At 36.5% G+C, this 27176-nt stretch overlaps 1 protein-coding gene and 1 non-coding gene across 3 annotated transcripts in view; one reads left to right on the forward strand and one right to left on the reverse strand.

Annotated features, from left to right (window-relative positions):
* Positions 1 to 27176, forward strand: part of IMMP2L (inner mitochondrial membrane peptidase subunit 2) — a 924620-nt gene that overhangs the window by 730563 nt on the left and 166881 nt on the right. The window lies entirely within an intron of this gene.
* Positions 11735 to 11807, reverse strand: TRNAG-CCC (transfer RNA glycine (anticodon CCC)). The gene has a single exon. It is a non-coding gene; the product is annotated as a tRNA-Gly (tRNA).

The raw sequence follows: 27176 nt of genomic DNA on the forward strand, positions 1-27176 counted from the left end.
GTACAATTGAGTGCCATTATTCACTTCATGCCCTTAAAGTCTCATATAAGTAATACAGGATGTAGCTGAAATCTACTTTTCGGTATATAAATTTCAAATGCTGAAATAAAAACACTTATGTTAAACATGGAGAAGAACAGTGAAACAATTGAATATCCCAAATGATGTTATGTATATAATGTGGTGACATGAATATTTAGATATTAAATATTTGGATATTTAAACACTTAAATAATTTAGAAAATATCCCTTGAATGGAACATAGTCAGTTTACAAAGGTGGAATATAGTCAATAGATCAAGGCATGTGGGATTATTAAATTAAAGAGAAAATAGTAAAGGATTAAAAAGACTTGGTAGAATGGAGTTGCTTGCTATAATTCTTAGAATCCCAAAATTATGACTTATGATTTGAAATTAGTCATATAGACTAAAAAGGTCATTTTTGATTCATTGAAGTTCATTGACCTCAAAGTAAGGTGTGTTTATTCCATGCTGAGTTAGACTGCTTATGTGGCAGTGCACAGGTAATGAGTTCAAAGAGATTATGTGGTGGAAAGATGGCTCAAAGGATGATTATATCTGAAACAATCCAGTGGAAAAATCACAAATAACCCTTCATGTACCTCTATTTCTTGGTGGTGACTTTCAGAAAAACAGCAGAAAATTTCAAGAGGGAATAGAAGAGTTGCTAAGCATATTTGTGAAATAATTCTTCTAGGAGCTTTGGTTTTGGTTGTTAAATGACACCATGATCAAAACTTTGCATTATATATGTGTTTATTCTCTTAATAGTAGTAAAACATTTCTCTCAATCCCTCTTAAAAATAGGTTTTGCATGTTTATGTGTCCCTGTACATGTTTGAAAACAAGCACACCTACTGTACTCTATTTACTCCAATTTATATACCATCTTGTTGAACCCATTCATACTATCAAGATTTTTTACAAAAATCCTTGAATGTTGGTATGTTCTTTACTGTCACGGGTATAATACAGAACTATGAGAAACAGTTTTGAAACCTGGAGAAAATGTTTTAAATTTTTTATTTTGTCTTTACGTAACTAATTACGTTCTGTCATGTCCTAATATAACTCGTCCTAACATAGTTATCATTTACTGAGCATGTGTTATTTATATGTGGAAGAATGTATTACTGTTTCCATTATGCATTCTCCCACCTTGTAAGAAGTTTATGCATCCTTGCCTTTTTCCATATGAGGTGAGAATACTTCAGTTCTTCCTGTGAGAAGAGTGTACTTTGCCACCCCACTAATACCAGGCCTGTCAACGTGACTTGCTTTGGTCGATAGAGTATAAGTGAAAGTGATATACGCCATGACCAAGCAAATATTTTAAAAACTACATAGGTGGCTCCTCCATTGCTTTTTTCCCTGGGCCATTAACAACAGACATGTCCAGGTGGGTCTGTTCTTGCAGTCTCAGAGAAAGGTACCTGAGGCAGAGCTAAGCTGACCTGCAGCGACACATAGGCAACATGTAAAGTGGCAGTGTCTGTGGAAAGGAGAAATAATCCTTTGTTATGATAAGTCCCTGAGATTTGGAGGTTTTTGTTAAGAACCTCGGAGGGTTGAAATTTCACCCTACTTTCAAGCTAATAGTTTAGCCAGTTTAGAGTCATGGACACTGACAGAGGACTTGACACTCGATTCAGTGACAAAGGACAGTTTAATATTCAAAGTCATATGAAGAACCAGAATATCAGATTTTGGGCTGTTCCCTGAGCCCCAGTTTCCACCAGGTGATGTGACAGTGGCCCAGGTGACAAGCACAAACTTTGTGTATTGTGCTACAGCAGAAGAACCCTGAGTTTAGGGAATCTGAATCATTTGTAAGAGGAGGAAATGTGGCAGTTTAAGGCTTCTGAGGGAGCTATCTCTGTCTTCTAAGGCTGTAAGCAAACCTGCCCTTTGCCAGAGAGGGAGATGTTATCTTCATCTTCTAAGGCTGTTTACTATGCAAGCATCCTTGAAAGACAGTCTGGAACAAAGACAGTCTGTGCCTCTGCTCACAAGATAGGCAATAATGCGAGAGACCTATGGAGAATTATCTCCCAATACTTCTTATTTCAGCATAATCTAGCAAGAGCCACCAAATACACGGTGTGTTATGCACTACCTTTTATTGTTTCATATCTATCCAGGCCTCTGATTTTTTGAGTTATCATGTGAATGACAATAATTTATTGTGAAGTGAAGTTCGCTCAGTCGTGTCTGACTCTTTGCAAACCCATGGACTAAAGAGTCCATGGAATTCTCCAGGCCAGAATACTGGAGTGGGTAGCTATTCCCTTCTCCAGGGGACCTTCCCAACCCAGGGATCAAACCCAGGTGTCCTGCATTGCAGGCGGATTCTTTACCAGCTAAGCCACCAGGGAAGCCCAAAAATTTATTGAGGATCGATTATATACATGCAGTGCACAGTACTGGGGACTCAAACATACATAACTACTCTCTGCAAGGCAGTTATTATTATTTTGTTTATAATAGAAAAACTAAACTCCAAAGAAGTCAAATAGTTTGCCCAAGGTGATATTAATCTGAGAAGCTAAGATTCAAACTCAAGTGTTTTAGACACCAAAACCTATGTCCCTAAGCCACTCCTTTCACTAGTTATTTTAAATTAGATACATGTGCTTCTAGCTCACTATGATAAAAAATGTCAGCAAATAATGAGTCAAGAAAAAATTCTTGTCATAGCTGATATCTATCCATTCATCAATAAATACTCTGTGGATGTGAGTATTTAACCATTTATGAATCCACCCAACTGGATTGTCATCCATCTCTCAGAGTTCCATTTTGCCTTTAAGAGACTGTGAGAGGATTTTGGCCAAGCCACTCAACCTAGCCATGCAATAATTCTATCGCAAAAGAAGATAGGAATTAGATTGGCATGTGTTTCCATGTCTTTTCTAATTAAAGTTGGTCCTTTAAATCATTGCTTTCTTTTCTAATGGGATGTATATACACTCAGTTTCTGTAACATACATTTTCATATCTGTTATGTGTTTTGTTAAGTTAAATTTGGGTTTTTGAAAGTGGCTTAGAATTGAGAAAATCCACTTGGAACAGTACTGTTGCTGATTTAGCATACATGACAAAGAAACTAAAGAATGGATATTTAGCATAGTCCTACCACAATCTAGGAATCTATCTGAGAACAAAATAACCCTACAAGTGAGTGTACGTGTATATCCTTTCAATGTATTTGTATATGGCATACCAAAGGGCTTGATTCATACAAGTTCATGTAACCTGGGCTGCTTTGGGGGAAATTTTATATTTTAATATATGTGAAGCATATCAGCCAAATGCTGAGCTGGGAGGTGACAAGGCCGAAGTGGTATCTGCCTTCACAGAATTACAGCTAACAGAGGGCAAGATTCATTCATAAATCATCACATGGATAAATATAAAATGATAACTATAATAAATGCTAGGAAATAAAACCCGCATTATACAAAAGAAGTTATAAAAGAAAGAACTAGTCTTTGTAGGGAATGTAATAAGATTCTATTTTTAAAAAATTATTATGAGGATTAGATACAGCAAGTGTGCCATAGATATACATTTCCCGCCCCCCACAGAAATCTGCATTTCAGAAAATCATCAATTTGAGTAAATATCATCACAATTTTTCTGCGATGAGTAGCAGAGGAGTTGTTTCTCGCACCTCTAGCACTAATCTGAACCTGTAAACCAGAGCTAGAGACTTGTATTCTGTTGAATGGTGTTGCAGCAGCAAGTATGCGTTGAGCAGAGAGAACTATTCCAGCCCTCAAGGAGCTTTCACTCTAACAGGGAGGTAGAGGCTGTACACCACTAGATAAGAAGAACAGACAAAATGCCAAAGTGACGTGATGGATGACAATTTCCCCCTTTAAGAAAAGGCATGATATCAGTTTTCTTTCCTTCTTTATGACTTCAGAAGGCTGGAATCAGATCCACTTTTTTTTCTTTTTCTCTGTATTTTTCCCCCAGTCTGAAAGCTATCTTCAGTTCAGTTCAGTCGCTCAGTCGTGTCCGACTCTTTGTGACCCCATGAATCACAGCACGCCAGGCCTCCCTGTCCATCACCACCTCCCAGAATGCTATCTTACTTTCATGCATATTTCTTGCTTAATCCCTAAGAGTAAGAGTATAGAACAAACTATCACGTTAGTCAATTTAGGAAGACTAGATCAAAATGATCATATTCTCCTGACAAGAAGTCAGTGTTTGCCATTATTTTGCATTATTATTCAGTGCATTTATAAAACAGAATTATTCTTTTCCGGAAAGCGGACTACGTATCTAAAAGAAATTCATGTGTTTAGAAAGCAGAGTTCTTTATACATGCTAGAATAATGGGTGAGGTTTAGTGATTTTTGAGAATCCAGAGGGAAGTTTTTCTATCTCTATTGAATTTTACTTTAGAAGTCTACTTATCTGAAGAAATTCCTTCCCCCACCTAGGGTGTGTGGGTAGATTAAAATCCATATATATATATATATGCACATATATATATATATGCACGCTTGTGTGTTTGTGTATATGAATGTGTAATATATGTTGTTTCAACACCTATTCAAAAATTTTTTAAGAAGACATATGGTCTACTGGAGATATTTTAAAATTCTAAAATATAAGTTAACATACAAATTTATTACATTAAAAACATTTTAGAAAGAAATCATGCTGGTCATGTGGATATAATTTTTGTAATCTCTGTGTGAGTGTTCAGTCGTGTCCAGCTCTGCGAACCGATAGACTGTGGCCCAGCAGGCTTCTCTCTCCATGAAATTTTCCAGGCAATAATACGGTAATGGGTTTCCATTTCCTTTTCCAGGGGATCTTCTTGACCCAGGGATCAAACCCATGTCTCTTGGATCTCCTACATTGGCAGGTGGATTCTTTGCCACTAGGAAGCCCATATAATAATGTTAACTGGAATTAATAATCAGTTTTCTTGACTTCTGAATCTGCTATCGACATTTGGATACTACAGTAAATACTTATATTTTCACATTATATTACTTTGGTCATTATATTAAATTTTTAAATTAGAAATATGCTTACAATTGGTCAAACTCTAGAATTAGTTGAGGAATTAGAAATGTGTATTTCTGATTTATTTTTTCTTTCTGGCCTATGGTTAATGCACAAGCTTTTGGTGACATTTGAATTGTATTTTCAGATTATCAAAATGCAAGCTCCAAGTTTTAGTTTATAAACCCCTCCTAATTTTTTAAAAATGATTTTTTTCTGCTTAATGAAAATCACCAAAATGTGTTTTAATGGTGGAAGTACATTTGATTTCCTCCTATTGGTAGGAACTAAATTATCCAAAATGATTTTAGCTCATTTGTTTTTTCTTTCTCTTGGAGTAGGCCCTTTTCTTGTCGATCATAAAACCATTAGTGTGTGTCATCGTTTAGTCGTGTCTGACTCTTTGTGACCTCATGGACTGTAGCCGACCAGGCTCCTCCGTCCATGGGATTTTCCAGACAGGAATACTGGAGTGGGTTGCCATTTCCTTCTCCAGGGGATCTTCCTGACCCAGGGATCGAACCCCGGTCTCCCGCATTGCAGTCAGATGCTTTACCCTCTAAGCCACCAGGGAAGCCCCAAAACCATTAGTAGCACAGCCTAAAACAATTTTCTGATGTTAGTCATTCATCTTTCCTCTTGGCTTTGAAACAAATCCCTTCAAAGAATTTGTAAACTTTTTGTAATCAGAAAATATTGGTATCAGTATCTATGCATATTTAGTGGATTCATTATATACACTTTTATCCCTTAATATTATTTGATTGATTACATGCAAGTGTGTCTATTTGAGCTTTCAAAATTGAAAGCAGTACTCTGATTTTTTTTTAAACATGCAAGGAAATTTAGTTAACCTCTGTTTTAATTTTATTAGATTTTCTTTTATTTTTCCAAAATGACTGACAAATGCCAAGGATGTAGATGAGTTCACTTACCGAATATGTTTGAAAGAGAGCATGTTATGATTTTGGAGCTGTTGATGACAGATTTAAAGGCAGATACTATAAATACAATCTCTGTATTAGTGAATTGTCAGCACAGTTGTAGCATCAGTGAGAGAATGCATTATTTTTCTCCATTTTTATAAGAAATGATACCACCTCTGAGCCAGTTACAAGAATCTGAGAGCCAAACTTCTGATGACACAGTACCTTAGTGACAGACATGGTTTCAGGTAACAAGAAGCTTTTTTCTTTGACTTCCAGGAAGTCAAAGTACGTTTTTTAAATTTGTGTGTGTGTGTCAAACTTAAATTGGCCAGTAAAAATTATTGCCTTCAACTTGGCATTGCATTTTGACTATTCTCAGGGAATCCAAGAACATACTATATAGGTAGAGTCTCTCTATAGAAGATAATTAATTAATATATTTTAATGTATTTATATTAATTAATTACTATTAGTATTTACTATCAACTTATGTCTCTAGTCAAAACATTTCAAATGACTAGAATATTTTAGAAATAGGGAAAGTGGAAAATGTGTTATTTATAAATTAAGCAGTTTAGTTCTCTTATATTTTCCTTTATTCCCCAATCCAGTTTATTCACTTTGCTTATTCTATAAAATAGAACATGGTGCTGCCCAGCAGCTGATTTGTTTATTCTGCCCAACCTAAACATTGATGTGATCTTTACTTAATCAGTTTGGAACAGACTAAATGTTGATTATAACAAAGGCAGAAATAAACAGTGACTTATGTTGCAGATTAGTTCATACTTCCCTCATATTAATATTTTAGGCTAAAAATGTAACAACCATTTAAGTTCATGGTAGATAAGTTCAAGTAATAAATTTATAATGCAGAATTCTGTATAATTATGAAGAATGGTCTCTAATAACTTGGATACTAAGCTTATTCTAAGTTTCAAACTGAAAACCTATGCCCCTGGTAAAGGAGATGGTTAAGATTTTATTTGCATGACATTTTACTCCTAAAATGCACATTTTTTAGTAGAGTTTATTTTTTAGAGAAGTTTTAGGTTTTAGGTTCTGCAAAATTGAGCAGAAGGTACAGATATTTCCTTTATATTCTCTGTCCCCATATACACACAGCCTCCCTCACTATCAAAGTCCTATACCAGAGTAGTACATTTGCTACAGTCAATGAACACATGTTACATCATTGTACAAAAGTCCATATTTTACACATTAGGGTGCACTTCCTGGTGTTGTACATTCATTCTATGGGTTTAAATGTATCATAGCATGCATTTATCATTATAGCGTCACATGGCCCTAAAAAATCTTTTGTGCTTTACCAAATTGATCTCTCACTCCTCCCTAACTTCTGACAAGCACAGTTCTTCTCCATGGTTTTGCCTTCTCTAGAATGTTATATAGTTGAAGTCATACAGTGTGGAACCTTTTTAGATGAACTTCTTTCACTTAGTAATATGCATTTTTCTTTCATGCCATGGTTTGGTACGTCCTTTCTTTTTAACACTAAATAAAATTCCATTTCTAGAGGTACTACCATATATCCATTCACTTGGTGAGGGACATCCCGGTTGCTTCTGAGTTCTGGTGATTATGAATAAGCTGCTATAAATATCTATGTGCAGGTTTTGTGGGGACACAAGTTTTCAACTCATGTGAGTAAATACCTATGTGTGTGATTGCTGGACTGTTTCGTAAAAGTACATTTGGTTTTATAAAAAAACTGCCGAACTATCTTCCAGAGTAGCTGCACCATTTTTTATTTTGATCAGCGATGTACGAGAGTTCCTATTGCTGCATGTCCTGTCCAGCATTTGGTGTTGTCAGTGTTCCAGATTTTGGCTACTCTAATAGATGTATAGTGGTATCTCATTGTCTTGATTTGTAATTCCCTAAGTGATATATGATGTGGAGCATATTTTCATGTGCATATTTGCCGCCTATCTGTCTTCACTGAGAAGTGAGGTCTTTTGCCCTTTTTTAAAATTGGGTTATTTGTTTTCTTGTTGTTGAGCTTTAATAGTATTTTGTATATTTTGGATAATAGTCCTTTATAAGATGTGTTTTGTGACTATTTTCTCTTAGTCTGTGATTTGTCTTCTCACTCTCTTGATGGTTTTTTTCCCCCATAGAGCAGAAGTTTAATCATCTTATCAGTGATTTATTTCTTTCATGGATTATGGCCTTTATGTTATATAAAAAATTCCTCACTCTACCTAAGGCCATCTAGATTTTCTTCTGTGATATCCTCAAGGAGTTTGACAGTTTTGTGTTTTATGTGTAGGTCTCTGGTCCATTTTAGGTAATTTTTGAGAAGAGTTCAGGATCTGAGTCTAGGTTCACCTTAAGCAAATGGATATCCAGTTGTTCTGGGCTTCCCTGGTGGCTCAGAGAGCAAAGGATCCACCAGCAATGCAAGAGACCTAGCTTCGATCCCTGGTTTGGGAAGATCCCCTGGAGAAGGGCATGGCTACCCACTCCAGTATTCTTGCCTGGAGAATTCCATGGACAGAGGAGCCTGGTGGGCTACAGTCCATGGGGTTGCAGAGTTGGACATGACTGAGTGACTAACACTTTCATTTTTTCTGTGTGTTGAAGATATGAGGCTGCCCTAGTTAAAGACTGGAAAAAGACTGTCTTTGGAAAGCTCTAAATTCTCTAATAATACAGTTCTTTCAAATAAAAGCCTTTAAAAAAGACCTTGAAATTCTCAGAATTTTGATGAGTACGCTTGGTTTTATTATGAAATTGTCACTTTGGCCTAAAGAATTCTACATTTACCTTTCACATTAATCAAAGGAAGTAACCCACTAGTCATTTACAGTTAAATGAAAAAGAAACAATAAAGGAAAAGAACATCAGTCAGTTGTTTATGTGTTGTGAACTATCTATACAAAATGATTGATCTAATGATCTTAGATGTGATCAGAAAGCAGAAACGAGTGATTTCCTAGTTTTCTCAAATTGGTATAGGCTTCTAGCAGGTCTATTCCAGTTACTCTTGTGGGTTCCAGGTATTTCTAAGACATAATGCTGAATTCTGAATCATGAATTTGGGTTGGCCATGGATCATAGATTTCAAACTGGTTAATAGTTGGTTTTCATTCTCTCCCCCTCTGCTATTCTAAAGAATTTTATTTATTTTAAAATGTTCCAAAGACTTTAGTTTGGAAGCAATAATCATCTCCCTGGAGTTCTTAGGATCTAAGAATGCCTTGTGACTAATCTAGACCTACATTTTTGTACAGATAAATGTATGGAGAAAAATAGTATAAAGCCATCCCCAAATGGATATCAATGAATATTCTAAATCAAAGAGGATAAAAATTTAAAAACCACTATAATTTTTGAGATTTTTTTCATACCTTTTTCCAAGAGAACTTTAGGAGTGTTTTTCTTTTAAACCTAAAAAATATTACAGATGTCATTGAAAAGGAACAGAGAAGAAAAGAGAGGAAGCAATAATTATTGCTGTGAAGAGGAGTGTGATAGGTGCAATTAAGCATCAGTTTGGTGGTGAGCTTCCTAGCAGCCCAGAAGAAAAGAGAGATATTATAGATAACATAGTTTTTATAGTCAGGAAAATGAATTCATACCATTTCTTATAAAGAGAGTTGACCATGAGTAATATATTAGCAGTGTCCTTCTTAACATTTTTATGGCAAAGGGTATAACAGAAATCACATAGCTCTTTGTGATCATGATCAAAATAAAAGATGATGCTATAACTTCGAAACACTTGTAAATCAAGCTAATTTTTCATACAGTGAAGTTGTCATTCATCGCTGCAGAGATTTAATCAACCCAAAGCCAGAAGAGCCTTGAATACCCTGAGGATTGACTAGATTCTGAATCCCATAGGCTGGTTGTTTTCAATTTTAGTATCCATCAGAGTCAAATAAAGTTCTTGTTAAAAATATAGGTTCTTTGGCTCTATTCCTGGTATGTCTGATTTAGGCAGTACATGATGAGATCCAGCCATCTGAGTTTTTAACAGGTACCTGATAGGATTCTACTGCAACTGGTCTAGCCCTTGCAAACCACTCACTTGGACTCTCTTTATCAAATTTCTTTTACATGAGTTAAAATTTTTATAGGAGTTGGGTAACAACTTTCTCAGTATTATACTGTCTGAAGACAGCCAGGATGGCATGTATTCTATAGCACTGATTAAAGGCAGGTCTACAAGGGATCAAACAGATGGTAAGGCTTTCATTCTATTACAAGAATTACAGAGGGAGACGGATACCCTAGGCTAGACAGATCAGCTACCCGAAGGTTTCTTACAGTTAAGGCTGGGTTTTCTGCAAGAAACAATTGTGAGTTTGCTCCAGCATTTGGGTCACTGATGAATTCAAATGTCAAGTTGCAACAAGTCAGAGATGGTTTTTATTTAGAAATCTTTGAAGAAAGTGTTACCTGTGTCATACCATATCTATCCAAAAAGCCTTACTATGACCCTGTACAGGTCTCCAGCTGTGTCTGCCAGGATGAGTGAGAGGCTAAATGTTCCTCAGACAATTGAGCACATTGACCTGTTACATGATGCGGTTTAATATCGATCAGATGAATGTCTGCCAGAGGCAGTGGCTTTTGTTACATCAAGGTTAATGATGAGTCATTCTTGCAACAGCTGGCAGATCCCAGAACTCCTTGTCTCTTAAGACCACTCCTGTTTAATGAGCGTTATGCATTTCATCAGCATTTAGGAGGCCTATAATATTGAGAGTTTTTACTTTTTTATTATTAATTTAAAACCCCTGGTCCAAACCTCTGTTGATTAACTGGCAACATTCCAAGCATATCTTCATGTAAATGTTCTTTTAACATATGTATTATTTTTTATACCAGAAAGAAAGGGAAAATGGACATTCTCCCTTTTCCAAATCAATGTCTCTTAAGTAGAAGACTGATTTGACATGTCAGATCTTGCTGGCTGTTCAAGGCCCATATAATTTTTGATCTTTTATAAGAAAATACTCTGATTTTCCCTTTACGTGAATTTGTAGCAGATAAAATAATGTCACTTTCACTGTACATCAGCCAGCTTATGGATGGCTGCTTCTGTCTTGCCTTAATTTTTAGATGGCATGTTCTAGGTGATTGGTTTCCCTTCTAGAAATTAGCATCATTTTCCCACCTATCTTGACAATGGCATCACTCTGCCTTTAACTAAATGTACAAAATCTGTACATGCTTTTTAGCTGAGAACTAAAGAGAAAGAGGAAAGAAAAAAACGTGACATAAAAAGAACTCTTACCTTTAAAAGGTAGAGTCCCTTAGGTTGCTTTACCCTACAATTTCACTTTAACAAACTTAATGATGAGTGTTTTTAAGTAGTAGTTTTGATGCAGTTCTTACTGTTTTTTTTTTAACTGAAATTTTTATAAATTTGGTAGCTTTGGAAGAAAGCACATTTAATCAGAAGAATGGTCGCTGTAGTAGATGAGTGTCTCAAAACTTAAAAGAGTTATGTAGCAAAAGAAAATTGAGACTTTACATAGTGTCAAAACTTTTTCTAAAACTTTAGGAAATAATGTAGCTTACAATAAACACACAGGTATCCACTGATGGATTTATCATATTATCTTATGAGCATTGAGTTGATTGATTAGTTAATGCTCCCATAATTGAGTATAATTTATAAAGAAAGTGCCCATAAATAAATTAAAAAAATTTTTTTTTCAAATATATATTTATTTTATTTGGCTGCACTGGGTCTTATTTGTGGCATGTGGGATCTAGTTCCTTGACCAGGGATTGAACCTGGGCCCCCTGCATTGGGAGTGCAGATTCTTAGCCATTGGACCACCAAGGAAGTACCATGTAAATCCATGGCTGATTCATGTCAAAGTATGGCATAAACCACTACAATATTGTAAAGTAATTAGCCTCAAACTAATAAAAATAAATGAAAAAAAATAAATTAATTAAAATATAGATTGTCAAGTGCATGTCTAATTTTAGCTTTAAGAAGTGGCATATCTAATTGAACTATAATGGTCAAATAAAGGTGGGATGTTTGTCAAGGAAACTTGGAGAAGAGTGTTGGCAGAGTTTTGGAAGAAAGAGGGACAAATTTGGACTGGGAAAATAGAAATATCATTCAAGTTGAGTAAATCGACAGATGGCTATAGATACAAGGGATACCAAATGTTCCCTTTAGGATCATGAAGAATTATCTTCCTTCTTTTACAGAGTCTGCTTCTGCTGAGAATGGTTTTTAGCGTAGAATCGGGTGTTTGGAAGATGTCTCATTCCTGTTGCACATTTTACCCTACGAAACAAAGCCCTGAGAAGTAATCGGACTTCTCCCTGCCCAGACTGCTGGCTGTGGTGGAGGTGGAAGGCCCAGCTTCTAACACAGAGTGTAGCAGGTTGCCTTGCAGTACTGCTGCTGCTGCTGCTAAGTCGAGTCTCTGGTGTCCGACTCTGCATGACCCCATAGACGGCAGCCCACCAGGCTCCCCCATCCCTGGGATTCTCCAGGCAAGAACACTGGAGTGGGCTGCCACTTCCTTCTCCAATGCATGAAAGTGAAAAGTGAAAGTGAAGTCGCTCAGTCGTGTCCGACTCTTCACGACACCATGGACTGCAGCCCACCAGGCTCCTCCGTCCATGGGATTTTCCAGGCAGGAGTACTGGAGTGGGGTGCCAGTGCCTTCTCTGGCCTTGCAGTACTGTATCACCCCGTTTTTAGATCTCTATTATCCTGAACATTTTAGACTTAAAGAGAAGATAGAAGTGTCTATTGTAGAGGACTTTAGGTTAGTAACCTCAGTGGCCCATTATTATTATTTTTTTCTATTATGATCTATTTCTTCCTAGGGAAAACTTTGGTAATCATTTAAGATTTTCTTCTAAATTAGAGTTAACCTTGGTTCTGCACCACACTTATATATATATTTGCCTGTTATCTTGTTAGTGTGCAATCTTAGATTGACTGACTTTTTTTTTTAAACTGTCTTATCCTGGTGTATTTTCTTAAATTGTGATGAAGCTGTCCTTAAAAACATAACTGTCCCTTCATAGGTTCTATTGTTAACATGAGTTTTGGAATATATTCTTTAGGAAAAAACACACAGCTCTAGAAACCCCACTTTCTTTTCTCTTTATTCAAGAGAAACTTGTTTTATGCTTGCTATATTTCAGGCATCATCTACACTTTGGATTACAAAATCATATGTAGATAGTCACTGACTTGTAGAACTTTAAAGTCCAGTAGAGAACAGATATGAGTAAGCAAACAATACTAGACACTCAAGCAAACCATTTTATTTCAAAACAATGGCATACAGTTTGAGGTCTGACCATTTGGTAAAAACTCCTTTTAGCTGATTTTTACTTAAATGTCTCCAGTTTGTGTGAGTTAGATATGTTTTTAAAATGATAATCTTAAAATCATAGTGTATTCACATATCAAGTACTTTTTATTATTTCGTTTGGCTAGATTAATTATTTGTCATGGGATTTAAAGTTTAGTCCTATGGCTAGTCAAGGTCTACACTATTCAGTAATGTTTCAAATTACAACATTGTTAAGATGGACAAGAAAAACACACATTTGTATTATTTTTGACACAATAAACTTTAACATAGAACACTTTTAAGGACCAGCATTTTATATTAATAAAAAGACCACATAAATTCTTTCCTATGGATTTTCAAAAATTACTCAGAATAACTGTTCCACAGGATTCATTCCAGAAGGGTTTAGTAAAGTCTAATAGGTATAATATTCTTTATTTTTCCTGCTGATAATAATGGTTGTCAAAATATTTTTAAAAAGAAAAATATAAATGTGCTAAATGAAAAATGTAGATAGCTATTTCTAAATTTTTGGTATTATTAGAAACTTGTAGAGTATTAAAATGCATGCATTTTTAAAAATGTGTATGCAGTATCTGAGTAACACTATTTTATTTTAAGAATATGGTACTATTTATTGATGATCATAAGAAATATGTTTCCGTGGTGGCTCAGACGGTAAAGAATCCTTCTGCAATGCAGGAGACCTAGGTTTGATCCCTGGGTTGGGAAGATCCCCTGAAGGAGGACATGGCAACCCACTCTAGTATTCTTGCCTGGAGAATCCCCATGGACAGAGGAGCCTGGTGATCACAAAGAGTGGGACACGACTGAACTGCATGTCACAACTAAACACAAGACATAAGAACTATACTCTTGTTTTTAGATGATTTAATAATATTCTTAGCAAATATTGAGCCCACATCTTTAAAAAGAAAAATTATTCTGCCTAATGTGGGAACAGCATTTTTAAAATGTAGTAAAGTCAATCCATTTTTGTGGTTATTGTTTACTATGAAAGTTGTAGTTTCTTTGGCTATTTCATATTAAAGCCAAATAACCCACATAAATAACCATTATTCATTATTTTGCTTTATAGCTCTATTTAGTTGAATTTTCATTTCATGAAAAAGTCAGATAAAATTATGTCTATCATTTTATTTTTAACAATTATAGTTTCAACTTTTAGCATTTTCTTAAGTCTATCTTATAAAGGTACTTCTGAAGAGAAAAATAGGAACATGATAGTCAAGATCAAGTGTCAAAAGAATGATAGAAGAGGCATTATCTATCTTCATGTATGGGAGAGCATTTTCTTCTTTAAAAGTCCGCTAAAGGTCCCATCATCTCATATGCTATAGAAAATGGCCTGACACTCTACCTTAAAAGAAACCAGCTTTTACTGTTTGAGAGCATTCCCACTGCTATCCTAATTACCACATATCACTATATTTGCACTCAATGTGTACTGTTTATAGAAACTTTGGGAGGATGGAAGAAAATATAAGGAAGAATAAAAACTCATGAACATAAAATCCAGAGGTCAAAGTGTTTAACTATTTTACAAAAGCAATTTTTTCCCAATAAAACAAATATATATCTTTTTTAAAAACAAATCAACTAATCATTGTTGTTCAGTCACTGTGTCGTAGCTGACTCTGCAACCCCATGGACAGCAGCCTGTCAGGTTTCCCTGTCCTTCACTATGTCTCAGAGTTTGCTCAAACTCATGTCCACTGAGTTGGTGGAGCCATCCAACCATCTCATCCTCTGTCACCCTCTTCTCCTCCTGCCTTCAGTCTTTCCCAGGATCAGGGTCTCTTCCATTGAGTCATCTCTTCACGTCAGGTTGCTGAAGTATTGAAGCTTCAGCTTCAGCATCAGTCCTTCCAATGAATACTCAGGGTTGATTTTCTCTAGGATTGACTGGTTTGATCTCTTTGCAGTCCAAGGGACTCTCAAGTCTTCTCTAGCACCACAGTTTGAAAACGTCAATTCTTCATGCTCAGCCTTCTTTAGGGTCCAACTCTCATATCCATATATGACTACTGGAAAAACCATAGCTTTGACTATATGGACCTTTGTTGGTAAAGTGATGTCTCTGTTTTTTAATATGCTGTCTAAGTTTGTCATAGCTTTTTTTCCCCAAGAGCAAGCATCTTTTAATTTCATGGCTACAGTCACTGTCTGCAGTGATAAAACTAATACATATCTTTTTAAAGTGAAAGTGAAGTCGCTCAGTCGTGTCTGACTCTTTGTGACTGGATGGGCTGTAGCCTACTAGGCTTCTCCTTCCATGGGATTTTTCAGGCAAGAATACTGGAGTGGGTTGCCATTTCCTTCTCCAGGAGATCTTCCCAACCCAGAGATTGAACCCAGATCTCCTGCATTGTAGGCAGACGCTTTACCATCTGAGCCACCAGGGAAGCTGTGGAAATCTTTTTAAAAGCAAATCAACTAATATATATAGTATAAAATAGAAATTTCAAGTTCCACCAGAATGAACCATTTTGGTTTATCACCATGTTTTTGTGTTTGCATATGTTGTGTTTGTCTTCTTTCTATTTCTATGTCTATATTCGTATATGTACTCAGAGATGTATCTTCAAATGAAACCAAGTTATAATTTTGTTCTATGACCACTTGTATAATTAAATTTGTCACAGACATTTCCCCCTGTTTACTTCATAATCTAATGCTGCATAAGAGGCCATCTCAAAATTTAATGACTTAAAACAGCAGCAGCATCTCCAAGTCTTGGGCAGGCTCACTGGGGACATCCCGTCTCCGTTCCACTTGGCATCAACTGCGATGGCTCGAAGTCTGGGGGCTGGAATCATGGGGAAACTTGTTCACTCAAGTATCTGGCAATTGATGCTGGCTTTTGGCTGGACCCATTTTTTGGAATGTTTTCTGCTTATGCTCTCCATGTGGCCTGGGTTTCTATGGGGAGACATTTCCCCGTGAATATTTAATGTTTCTACATGGTCCAGTTCTTCTGAACAAAGGCATTTACAGCCACTTTAAGAATGTTTTTATAAGGAGATTTTTAAGGATTGTAAAACTGAGGGACATCTTCCTCCCAGTCCAAGGTGATAAAGATAAAATCCTGTCCTTCACTTCCTCAGAAGATGTACTTATCCAGAACCAAAATAAAGTCTCTCTCAGGGGAGGACTGGACGTCACCAGCAGCCCTATGTTATGGCAGAGTTTCCTATCATGGGGATTCTTCTATAATGCATGGATTCATTATAGATGGCTGCCACTATGTCACCCTGCAGGGACTGGGGTTTGGGAAAGTCAAGCAAGGTATTGCTCTAGTTGCTGCTTCTACTGTAACTAATAAGCTGTCTTTGTTTCTGATCCAGAGGCCTCATGTTTTCTGTGGTGTGTGTGTGAGAGAGAGAGAAAGGAAAAGAAAATGTAAAATATTATATATATGTGTGTGTGTGTACATACTACATATATACATACTGTGGCAGTCTAGGAATCTTTAATTGCAAATAAGGTTAAATCTCATTCCTTTCACATTACCTGACTTAATAGTTTCCTTCCAAAGTGGTTGCTGTGTTCAAAAGGCAGTTGTGTGGAGCCAGACAGAATCAAGTGGAAGCTGTGTCACCTTGAATATCACAGCTTCAGAAGCCATGCTGTGTCAGTCTTGATGGATTTTATTGGTCAATCACTTACAAGGGTCTAAGCTCAAGGTTAGAGGAAGTAGACACCAACTCTTAATAAGAGAGTGGTAGGATTCTGGAAGAAAATGTGAGACTGGAAATATTGCTGGGACACTTTTTAAAATGTCAATACAACTGGGACTCAATTTAATCAATACAAGTTGTATATCAATACAACTGAAGATATCTCATTCTATTTAACTTGTGCATAATTTAAATTCTTATTGATGGACACTGAGAATTTCCACTTTCCTTTAGCTTAGGGTTCCTAAGATATTAATGAGTAAGGCAAAGGCTCGTGTGCCATAACATTATGGGTTTGTCCAGTCCTAGGGGGTTCGTGAGAGAGAAAAGAGAGTGAGACAGGATGGCGGGAGAGAAAAAGTGAGGATGATTTATTGAGTTGCCCAGTGCTCAGTATACAGCACAATTGATTGTTCAGTCTTGCAGAACCATATTCTAAGAGGTGACATAAACATTGTCTCAGGACAAGGAAGGAAGGGAGAGTAATTTATCTGCTGACTCCCATTTCCCATTGTTCAGTCTCCTTATGGGACATGCTTTCCTTTGTGCATCATTGAGTGCTTGAGTACTGCCACTTCTGCCTTGGACTCAGTAAATCTGAAGTGGCTTACAAGAGTTGTTGAATATTTTTCTTACTGTCATGAATTTTTGTATGAAAATCATCTATCTAGATTAATTCGTATGTACTTGCCAAATTACATTCTTAACATAAGTTATAGGATTGAAATCTCAAAATGATCACACATGTACATTTTAACTTTTGCAATCTATTATACTAGTTTTCCCTCTATGCAATGTATATTCTACCAAGGAATCACAGAACTTAATCTTGTTTTGTAGACCTAATGTCCTATGTATGTTAGTTGCTCCATTGTGTCGAAATCTTTGAGACCTCATAGACTGTAGCCTGCCAAGCTCCTCTGTTCATAGAATTCTTCAGGCAAGAATACTGGAATGGGTTGCCATTTCTTTCTCCAGGGGATGTTCCCAACCTAGGGATTGAACCCGGGTCTCCTGCCTTACAGGCAGATCCTCTACCAACTGACCCACCAGGGAATCCCAAATCCACGCCCTAAGTGCTATCAATCTAAAAGATAAACAGAAAATAATTTTTTTTGTTTTCCTAGTTTCTATTTAATTTGTTTTCTGAGAGTGAACTTCTTTTCATGTGATTATTATTGTCATTCTCCTTTAGTAAGTCGTTTTTCATATATTTTTCTATTTTTTTCATGGGGTATATTCCCTTTTTCTTTTTGATGGTTTAGCTATGTACACAATGAAGAAGTAGTGTTTAAGTTTGCACATATGTTTTCTAGTTTTCATTTCTCTTTTAATTTTATTTTTCAGCCTACATTAACACATTTTTATCATCCAAAGTCCATAGTTTACATTAGCGTTCTTAGTGGTATACTTTATATCAATTTTGACAAATGTATATTATGACTGTACAATTGTGATGGGCTTCCCAGGTGGCTCAGTGGTAATGAATTTGCCTGCCAGTTTAAGGAGATGCAAGAGACATGGGTTCAATCCTTGGGTCTGGAAGATCACCTTGAGAAGAAAATGGCAACCCACTGCAGTATTCTTGCCTGAAGAATCCTATGGACAGAGGAGCCTGGTGGATGCTACAGTTCATAGGGTTACAAAGAGTCAGATACAACTGAGTCACTGAGCATGCACACTTGTACACCTTTGTGATACATTCAGAATATATTCATTCCCCAGAACATCTGTGCTCTGCATATTCACCCTTCTCCCCCTCATAAGCCCTGGCAACCACAGACTCTTTAGCTATCTCCATAGTTTTGTCTTTTCCAGAATGTCATGTAGAGTTGACCTTTGGACAACATTTGGGAGGTAGAAGGGGGTTAGGAGTTCTGACACCCAACCCAGCTGAAAATCCTAGCCTGACTTATTTTAATGGTTGGCCCTCCTTAACTGCGGTTCCACATCTGCAGAGTCAGCCCATCTTGGATCATGTGGCACTGTAGCATGCATTTAGTGAAAAAATTCGCATGCAGGTGCACCCGTGCAGTTCACATGGTTGGTCAAGTGTCAACTGTAGTCAGAACCCTGCAGTGTGCAGCCTGGTCAGCTGTGGGGTTGACACGCCCTTGGGAACAACCTCAGCTTTCAGTCCTGCTCCCTCATTCTGGGTCAAGACTCATTCGCTGCCCTATTACAGAAACAATTATAAAACATATATACCAAAATATTTTACAGTGGTCAGTAAAGAATAAATTTTACTTTTTTCCTTGGTATATTCTACATTATCTGAAATTTTTTCAAGTAAGTGTGTGCTACATTTATTATAATCAGGCTAAAAGAAATATAAAATAAAATATATAATGCTAGTACAAAAATACAAGGAGAAAGTCAGTTGCTTTGCATATATTATATTCTCCCCACCCATCCTGTACATTTTTGAAAGTTTTCCAACAAACCTTTCTTAAATTAAATATACTTGATTTACAATGTTGTATTATAATAGTTTCATATGTATAGCAAAATGATTCCATTTATATATATATTTATATGTATATTCTTTTTAGATTCTTTTTCATTTTAGGTTATTATAAGATATTGAGTATAGTTATATAGTATATATATTGTATGCATACTATTTATATATAATATATCTAGTACACTAGTTATATAATATAATGATATATAGCAGACCCTAGTTGGTTATTTATTTACATATATAATAGTGTGTATATGTTAATCTCAAATTCCTAGTTTATCCCTTATTCTTCCCTTCCCCCTTTGTTTACCACGAGTTTGTTTTTTTATGTCTGTGAGTCTCTTTCTACAACAAACTACTGTATGCTGGCTAAAATTTTCTAAATCTTATTGAAACAATCCTAAATTTTGTTACAATATACATATTTTGATTCTTAAACAGTGGCATAATTCAACAAATACTTCTGACTGTGGGATAAGCAACATTTTTTGTGTCTATGTTGTTAAATATATAGAAATGCAATATTTGAGAATGTGACATAACAGGAGTTTATAGGATAAGAGATCTTAAGCTGGCTACAGAGGAGAATTACCTAGGAGCTTTTTAAAGATTCTAATGATCAGGTCTCACCATAAATAATTCTAATTCTGGGAGTTGGGGAGTGGAGCTGATACTTTTCCAAAGTTCTCAGACTGAAACAAAAATAAATAATGAACATATATTTTTCTTTCATCAGTTACTGTCATCAGTTATGTCATTATGTGTGGTGCTCTGCTGTGTCCAACTCTTTGTGATCCCATGGATGGTAGCCTGCCAGGCTCCTCTGTCTATGGAATTTTCCAGGCAAGAATACCAGAACAAGCCCTTTCCTACTCCAGGCAATCTTCCCGACCCAGGGATCAAACCTGCATCTCTTGCGTTTCCTGCATTGGCAGGCAGATTCTTTACCACTGTGCCACCTGGAAAGCCCAAATGAACATTAAGCTGATAGTGTGTACTACTTGCTAAGCACTGTGCTAGGTGCTAAAGAAAACAGATATAAAAGTAATTAATATATAAGGCCAATGAATGAAAGAGAGGCGAAAGGAAGGTGAGAGAGAGGTCTAAGTATGCTCTAGCACAGAATCAGCTGCTGTCTTGAATTTTAGGTTGAAATACTAAAATTATGGCACACATTACTTTAAAATTTCAGCTGCTGAGAACTGGGAGGTAGAAACACAAGCTACCCAATTTCCTAGACAAAATGAGAAAGTAGGGAAATTTGTGCCCAGGGCTCCCCAGCCTCCATTTCTGGGGCTCTTCTAATCCTCTTCATTGCAGCCTGACTCCAAAGGTTCTTATGTTGTCTCTGGTGAACATGCAGTGGAACCTGGGGGCTCTCCAGTAAAATTCCTGGCCATAGGTGGTTTCAGGAGAAGCAAAGATGGAAGTGTGAAGGAATTGAGAAAGCAATTCTATCCATCCAGGGCACTCCACACTCCGTTGTGGAGGTTATGTCTTAGTCATCTTGGGCTGCTATAACAAACTAACATAGACTGGTTGACTTATAGATAGCAGAAATTTATTTACTGGACTTTTAAAGGCTGAGATCAGGGGTTCCAGTGTGGTCAGATTCTGGCGAAGACCTTCTTCCACATTGTAGACTGATGACTTTTTGTGTCCTTACATGGCAGAAAGAGAACTTTTCAGCTCTCTCACCTCCTCCCATAAGGGCACAAATATTATTCATGGGGGCTCCACCCTCATGACCTAATTACCTCCCAGTGGCACCTCCAAGTACCATAACATGAGGAATTAGATTTTAGCATATAAATTGGGGGGCACATAGAAATGCTGAAATTCTATACAGAAATTCAGCTGTATGTAAAATTCTGTATGTGAAAATTCTATTCACATACAGAAATTCACCCTGTAACAGCATCTCTCCTCTGAACTACTGGAGAGTTTTCTTGACTGTTCTCCCTGTTACTAGTACCTTCCTGCTCCAGTTACCATTTTGCATGAATCTGTAATTATCTTTCTAAAATGCAATATCTTGTCTGACTTAAATTCATCCAAGTGTCCTCACTGAACACAGGATAAAGTTCAAATCCCTTAGCACATAAAATAGCCCCATCGATCCCATCCATTTGTCACAGGTTTACTTTTTCACAGCCTTTTTGCTTTGTTTTGTTTTCCCTTAAGTCCCACATTGCTGAACTTCTTTTGTCTTCATTTCATTCTATACGCTCATGTGCCTCCATTATTTTTCAATTGCTATTAGCTGGAATATCTTCCCCCATAAGATGCAGTTCAACGTTTATCACTTTTGTATCCTTTCCCCTTGTTTCCCTGAACATTTTGTACATGCCTCTAAATACATATTTACCTCTAATAAATCATATTTATTTACTAATTTGTTACATTTCTGGAAAGCACAATCTAAGCCTTATTGATCTTCGCATTTCCCATCTCTTCAGGGGAACTGGCAAACAATAGATGCTGAAAAATGTTTCTCAAATGAATATTAAATGAATGCACTAATCGGTGTGCTCTGAGGATCCAGAGACCTCTCTGTTGGCAGTCTTGGCACTGACAGCAATCTTTTAAAAATGCAAATCTAATCATGTCACTTTTCTGCTTAAATCCATCCAAAGGCTTCATGCTTCACTTAGATCCCAAGCCTTGGTGTGAAACCCACAATCTTTTCTGGCCTGCTGCCTCTTCCTCCTCCTCCAGTCTGGCTCTCCTCCCGTCCCCCCACTTTCCTGGAAACTGTCCTCAGCTGTCCAGCCCCCTCTGCAGGGGATAGTCTTCCCTGGGCACCAGTTAGCTGTTAGCTATTCCTTCCTCCAACTCCAGGTCTAGGTGTGGATACCACTTCCCTGAGTACCTCCCCAAATCACATTTCCTTAGTATCATCTCAGTTTGGTGCTCTATACATTTTATGATGCTTATTTCAGTGTGTGATTTATGTTCACCTCTGTCATTTTGTTTAAAGTCTCTCCTGTTTACTAGCCTTTAGTCTCCACCATGGCAGGGACCTTGTATATTTTGTTCTAAGATATATTCCCAGCACAGTTCTTGAGACTTATTTGCCAAATAAACATGACTGAATGAGCCACAAGCTTTAGGATTGTAGTTACTGTAGATACTGCTCTACTCCTCTACTTGCCCTTTATTTTTAACCCTACTGACCGATTCTTATCTAGTAATTATAGAAGTCTGTTAACTGTTTGGCTGGCCCCCTCCATACACATACTATTATCACCTTTGAATCACAGGTTTTTGTAAATTTATAGCTCTCAAATGAATAATAAATTGGAACATTTGGTTTGTTTTTTCTTCTAATATTTTCCCAACAAAATTGAAATTAAGTTCTCCTCTGCCTACCATTTTTTGATTTCTTTAAGATAATTTGGCAGGAGACAGTTATTAAATCATCTTCTTAAACCTTCAAGGTTAGGAATGAATGCAGTACTATTTAAAGTCTGTGCTCACTATCCTCTTTGTCTTTTTGTCATTGTGGTTATTCCTCATAAAAGTTGACTTTCACATCACCAGCACGACACTGTACAGATCGTCATGAGTAATCCAATAATGACTGTCCATTTTATCTTAGAATTTTTTTATCTGATTCTCTGATTCGGTAGAGCTAATTAAGTTTTTCTAAGCTCTGGTTTTAAACTTAATTAAGACATCTTAAATTGCTCAATTTCCATTTCGGTAGCCTGCCTTGTCTATAATTTTCAGGTTTCAAGACTTCTCTAATGAATTTCTTCCATTGCTTTTCTGCAATTAAGCATCTCTTCCATTAAACTCTGTCCGTCTTAGTCATAAGGCAGACTGCTAGCCAATCAGTCTCATTAATTAATAGCAAAAGATTTTTTTTTTTTTTGAGAAATCACCTTTGTATACAATGTAATTTAGAGGAATGACTTACTATTTAGCAAATGTCCACAAATCTTTTTCTCAGCATGACCAGTTATGGATATTTTGGAAACTGATTTTCTTCCCCCTTCTTCCTCACTCTTTTGTGCCTCTGATCTCTCAAAATCACCTGTCCCTGTAACCTCAATTTAAGGTTAAAACACAGGAGCAACCACATGCTGAGATAGAGCAGGGGCATGTGGAAGGTGGCCTGTGGTTTGCCCTTTGATTTCAGAGTCCAGCAGCATTTGCCAGCCCCAGGCTTTCCTAGTTGAATATGTCACTTCCCCATCACAATCTGCCTCTGTTGTCCTGTGGCCTGTGGTCCTAAACTCACGCCTCCATTTCAAAGGCATTATGCTAAGGCACGCCATCTGGTCAGCTGGCCCCACATCCAGAGAGACTTGGAATCACAGTGCAGAGGAGCTAATTATGTTCAGTGCATGTTTCCGTGTTTTGCTATTCCAGCCAAATAAACAAGAATAAATTAATTAAATATTTCTTTTTTGTTCTTCCTGTTCATTAGATTCAAAAGTATAGGGGGAACAAAATCTCAAAATAGTGAGAAAATGATTGGAGAAGCTATTGAATCCATTTTGCATAACTGATCCCACATATGTTCCAAATTGTAATCCTTTTGGACTTGAGATGCATAAGAATACTTAATGTGTTTCTGCCCCATTTTACAGTGGACGGTTTTCATGCTAAGTGCTTTAATGTATATCTGCACTGTTAATATATCACTTGGGACTCGAGTTCAAAACGTTGAGTATACTTTATGAATTTGAAATTTACTGACCTAGTGTTTATTTTAATGAAAATATATTTATGTTTGTACCCTTTTGAAAACCAGGCCATTGGGACAGAGGCAAATTTCAAAATCTTAATTCTTTTCTTAGATATAATTTGATAATGGACTTGTTCATTCTAGTTACTTCTGCAAATGCTTAAGCACCTTCTCTTTGCCAATCCAGATATAATCCAACTTGTATTCAGTAACTCTTACCTATAAATTAATTTCCCCCTAAACCCCATTTCTTAAAAGACAACTTCAAGCAACAGTATTCTAGTATTTGTTCATTCTATAATATGTCTACTGAAGTCATGTAAAATCTGATTTGAAATGCAATGTGAATGACAAATTTATTATGATGAAAGAAATCCAGGAAGCTATAAAGTAGCATGAACATATTCATGTGGGAATATATGTCAGAAGTCTAAATGATACTAAATGATACTAGATTAGCCTTACTAGTTATCTAAAAATAAATACCTATAGAGAACTGATCCTGCTTTGTAATCTATCATTAATTTTCATGCAGATTTCCCATGATAGGATTTTAAGGATAAGAGCTATCTCTTTTTATTTTTAGTCATTTCATCTGTTGTTTATACATTGACAACATATAACTGTCAATTGAAATTTCTGAAGTAAATATTCTGTTGAGAAGCATGTATTATACTCTTGTTAATCCTTCTGACATGGTTATTCAAACCCAAGGTTTTAAAGTCTAAAGCTAACTATACATGTAAAGGTACTACTTTTTTCTATTTTATTGAATGAGCCACTGAATTAAATGAATGGCATTAAATAGTATCTTTTTTACTTGAATACTTAGTACCTTCTCACTGCTAGAACCCAGCCAATTGTTTATTATAATTAAATATTACCAAAATTGAGTTTATCCCCACCAGATTGCTAAAATGTGTAATTAACAGTTCCATTAATACCAGATAGTTTTAAATAGTCTCTGAGAGAAAGTTTAGTGTGTGGACTTGTATGCAAAAGTTTAAAAAAAAATAGTATATAGAAAATAGACAAGAAGTTTTTTCATAAGTATGCATATGATATTATCCGTTGGGGCAAAGGCAGATAATTTTTCATTGCTTTTACAAATATCACATTGTGTGTACACAAATTATAGAAAGATAGACATTTTTAAAATTCTTGATATAATGTTTCTGAATACAGTTTCATTCTGTCATATGTAAATTTGAATTATTTCAAGCTAGCATTTAGATAATCATTTCATGGAATGTTCTACCATTCTTTTTCCCCTGCATTAATGTAACAATACACTCACCTTCTCACTTCGATCTAAGCAAACCTTAACTAATAATATCAGATAGTGCTCTCAAAAACTATACTGTTTGAGAGCAGAAACAATTTATAATTTATTTCTATGTGTTAACAGCACTCTTCAGTTCAGTTCAGTTCAGTTCAGTCGCTCAGTTGTGTCCAACTCGTTGCGACCACATGAATCGCAGCAGGCCTGGCCTCCCTGTCCATCACCAACTCCCAAAGTTTACTCAGACTCATGCCCATTGAGTCGGTGATGCCATCCAGCCATCTCATCCTCTGTCGTCCCCTTCTCCTCCTGCCCCCAATCCCTCCCAGTGCAGGGTCTTTTCCAATGAGTCAATTCTTTGCATGAGGTGGCCAAAGTACTGGAGTTTCAGCTTCAGCATCAGTCCTTCTAATGAACACCCAGGACTGATCTCCTTTAATAGATTCTTAACATGTCAAAGTATGGGTCAGGATCCCATAATGAAAGAGATGGCTCATTTCATTGGTGTAACTGAGGAGTTTTTAATGAGGGGACTGTTTATAAAGATGTGAGCAGGGATAAGGGGTGGAGGATAACAAAGCAATAGTGGAGAGCTATGACTTAGACTACAAGGAGATCCAACCTGTCCATCCTAAAGGAGATGGACAGCTCTTAGAGGACAGTCCTCTTAGAGGACTCCAGGCTACTGCAAAACTGAAGCCTGGCAGAAAGACAGCCTCATTCTTTGTTGCCTTCACAATGCTTTTCATTGACCTATTACTGACAAACCCCCAAAACAGCTAGGGACTAGAGAGGCCTATTGATATACTCCATCAAAGACTGCATCTACGGGTACAGAGAAAGATGGAGAAAGGAAGAGAATAGATGGAAGCAAGGGAAGGAGGGTTGTGTGCCAACAGAGAACATCTATCTTAGTAGATGTTCAGTTGATGAGTGGAACAATGGGGAACAAGGTGAAGTCTTTAAATGTTTCAACACACTAAAATATGTTTGCTAAATTCTGGGGCTTGAACTTCACTGAAACTCTCTCAAATCATTAATCTGGGTGTGTATATATTTGAGTATTTGGGTAGAGGGATAGCTGTGAGAGAAGACAGCAGTTCAGGGAGCCACACCCTACATATGGTTTAAGGACTGATCCTTTCTGTCATAAATATGGCTTTTTGGTAAATCTATACACCTTTTATCACAATCTGGATTGGTCTAATAGGCCTTTTGTTGTTTGTTTGTTTCAATTGGCTAAGTATTGTTTACAAGGCGTAATGAATATCACCTTGTTCACTTGGTGTTTCTGCTGATGTCTATCTATAACTAATGCATATAAATAGCATAATTTTGCAAAATAACTAATGGGCTTAGTTACTTAAAAATATTCCAAGATCTGTTTCTCACTGAACAAAATAATCCCTATATTGTGTGAATCAACGTCACCTAATCTATCTTTTGTTTAAATTTGTATGTTTGTATATTAAAGTGACTTAAATCAAGGGATATAAGCAACAGATACTAACACTGAAATGAATTGTTGAAGAATTCATGTGACATTGGTTGTGTTGTTAAATCAGTCATATTGGTAAGGACATCTGATAGACCTAGAGTATTTGTGGGAAGTAAAATCACTAGATCTTAAAACATTTAAGGCTACATTAATTGATGACAGGGATTTCTTCTTTTGCTTTTTTTCTGACTAAGATAAACGAGCTGTTCGATTTTTCTCTGCTGTGTACTGTGCTTCGT

Source organism: Muntiacus reevesi, chromosome 6 (genome assembly GCF_963930625.1).
Source record: "Muntiacus reevesi chromosome 6, mMunRee1.1, whole genome shotgun sequence".
Lineage (NCBI taxonomy): Eukaryota > Metazoa > Chordata > Mammalia > Artiodactyla > Cervidae > Muntiacus > Muntiacus reevesi.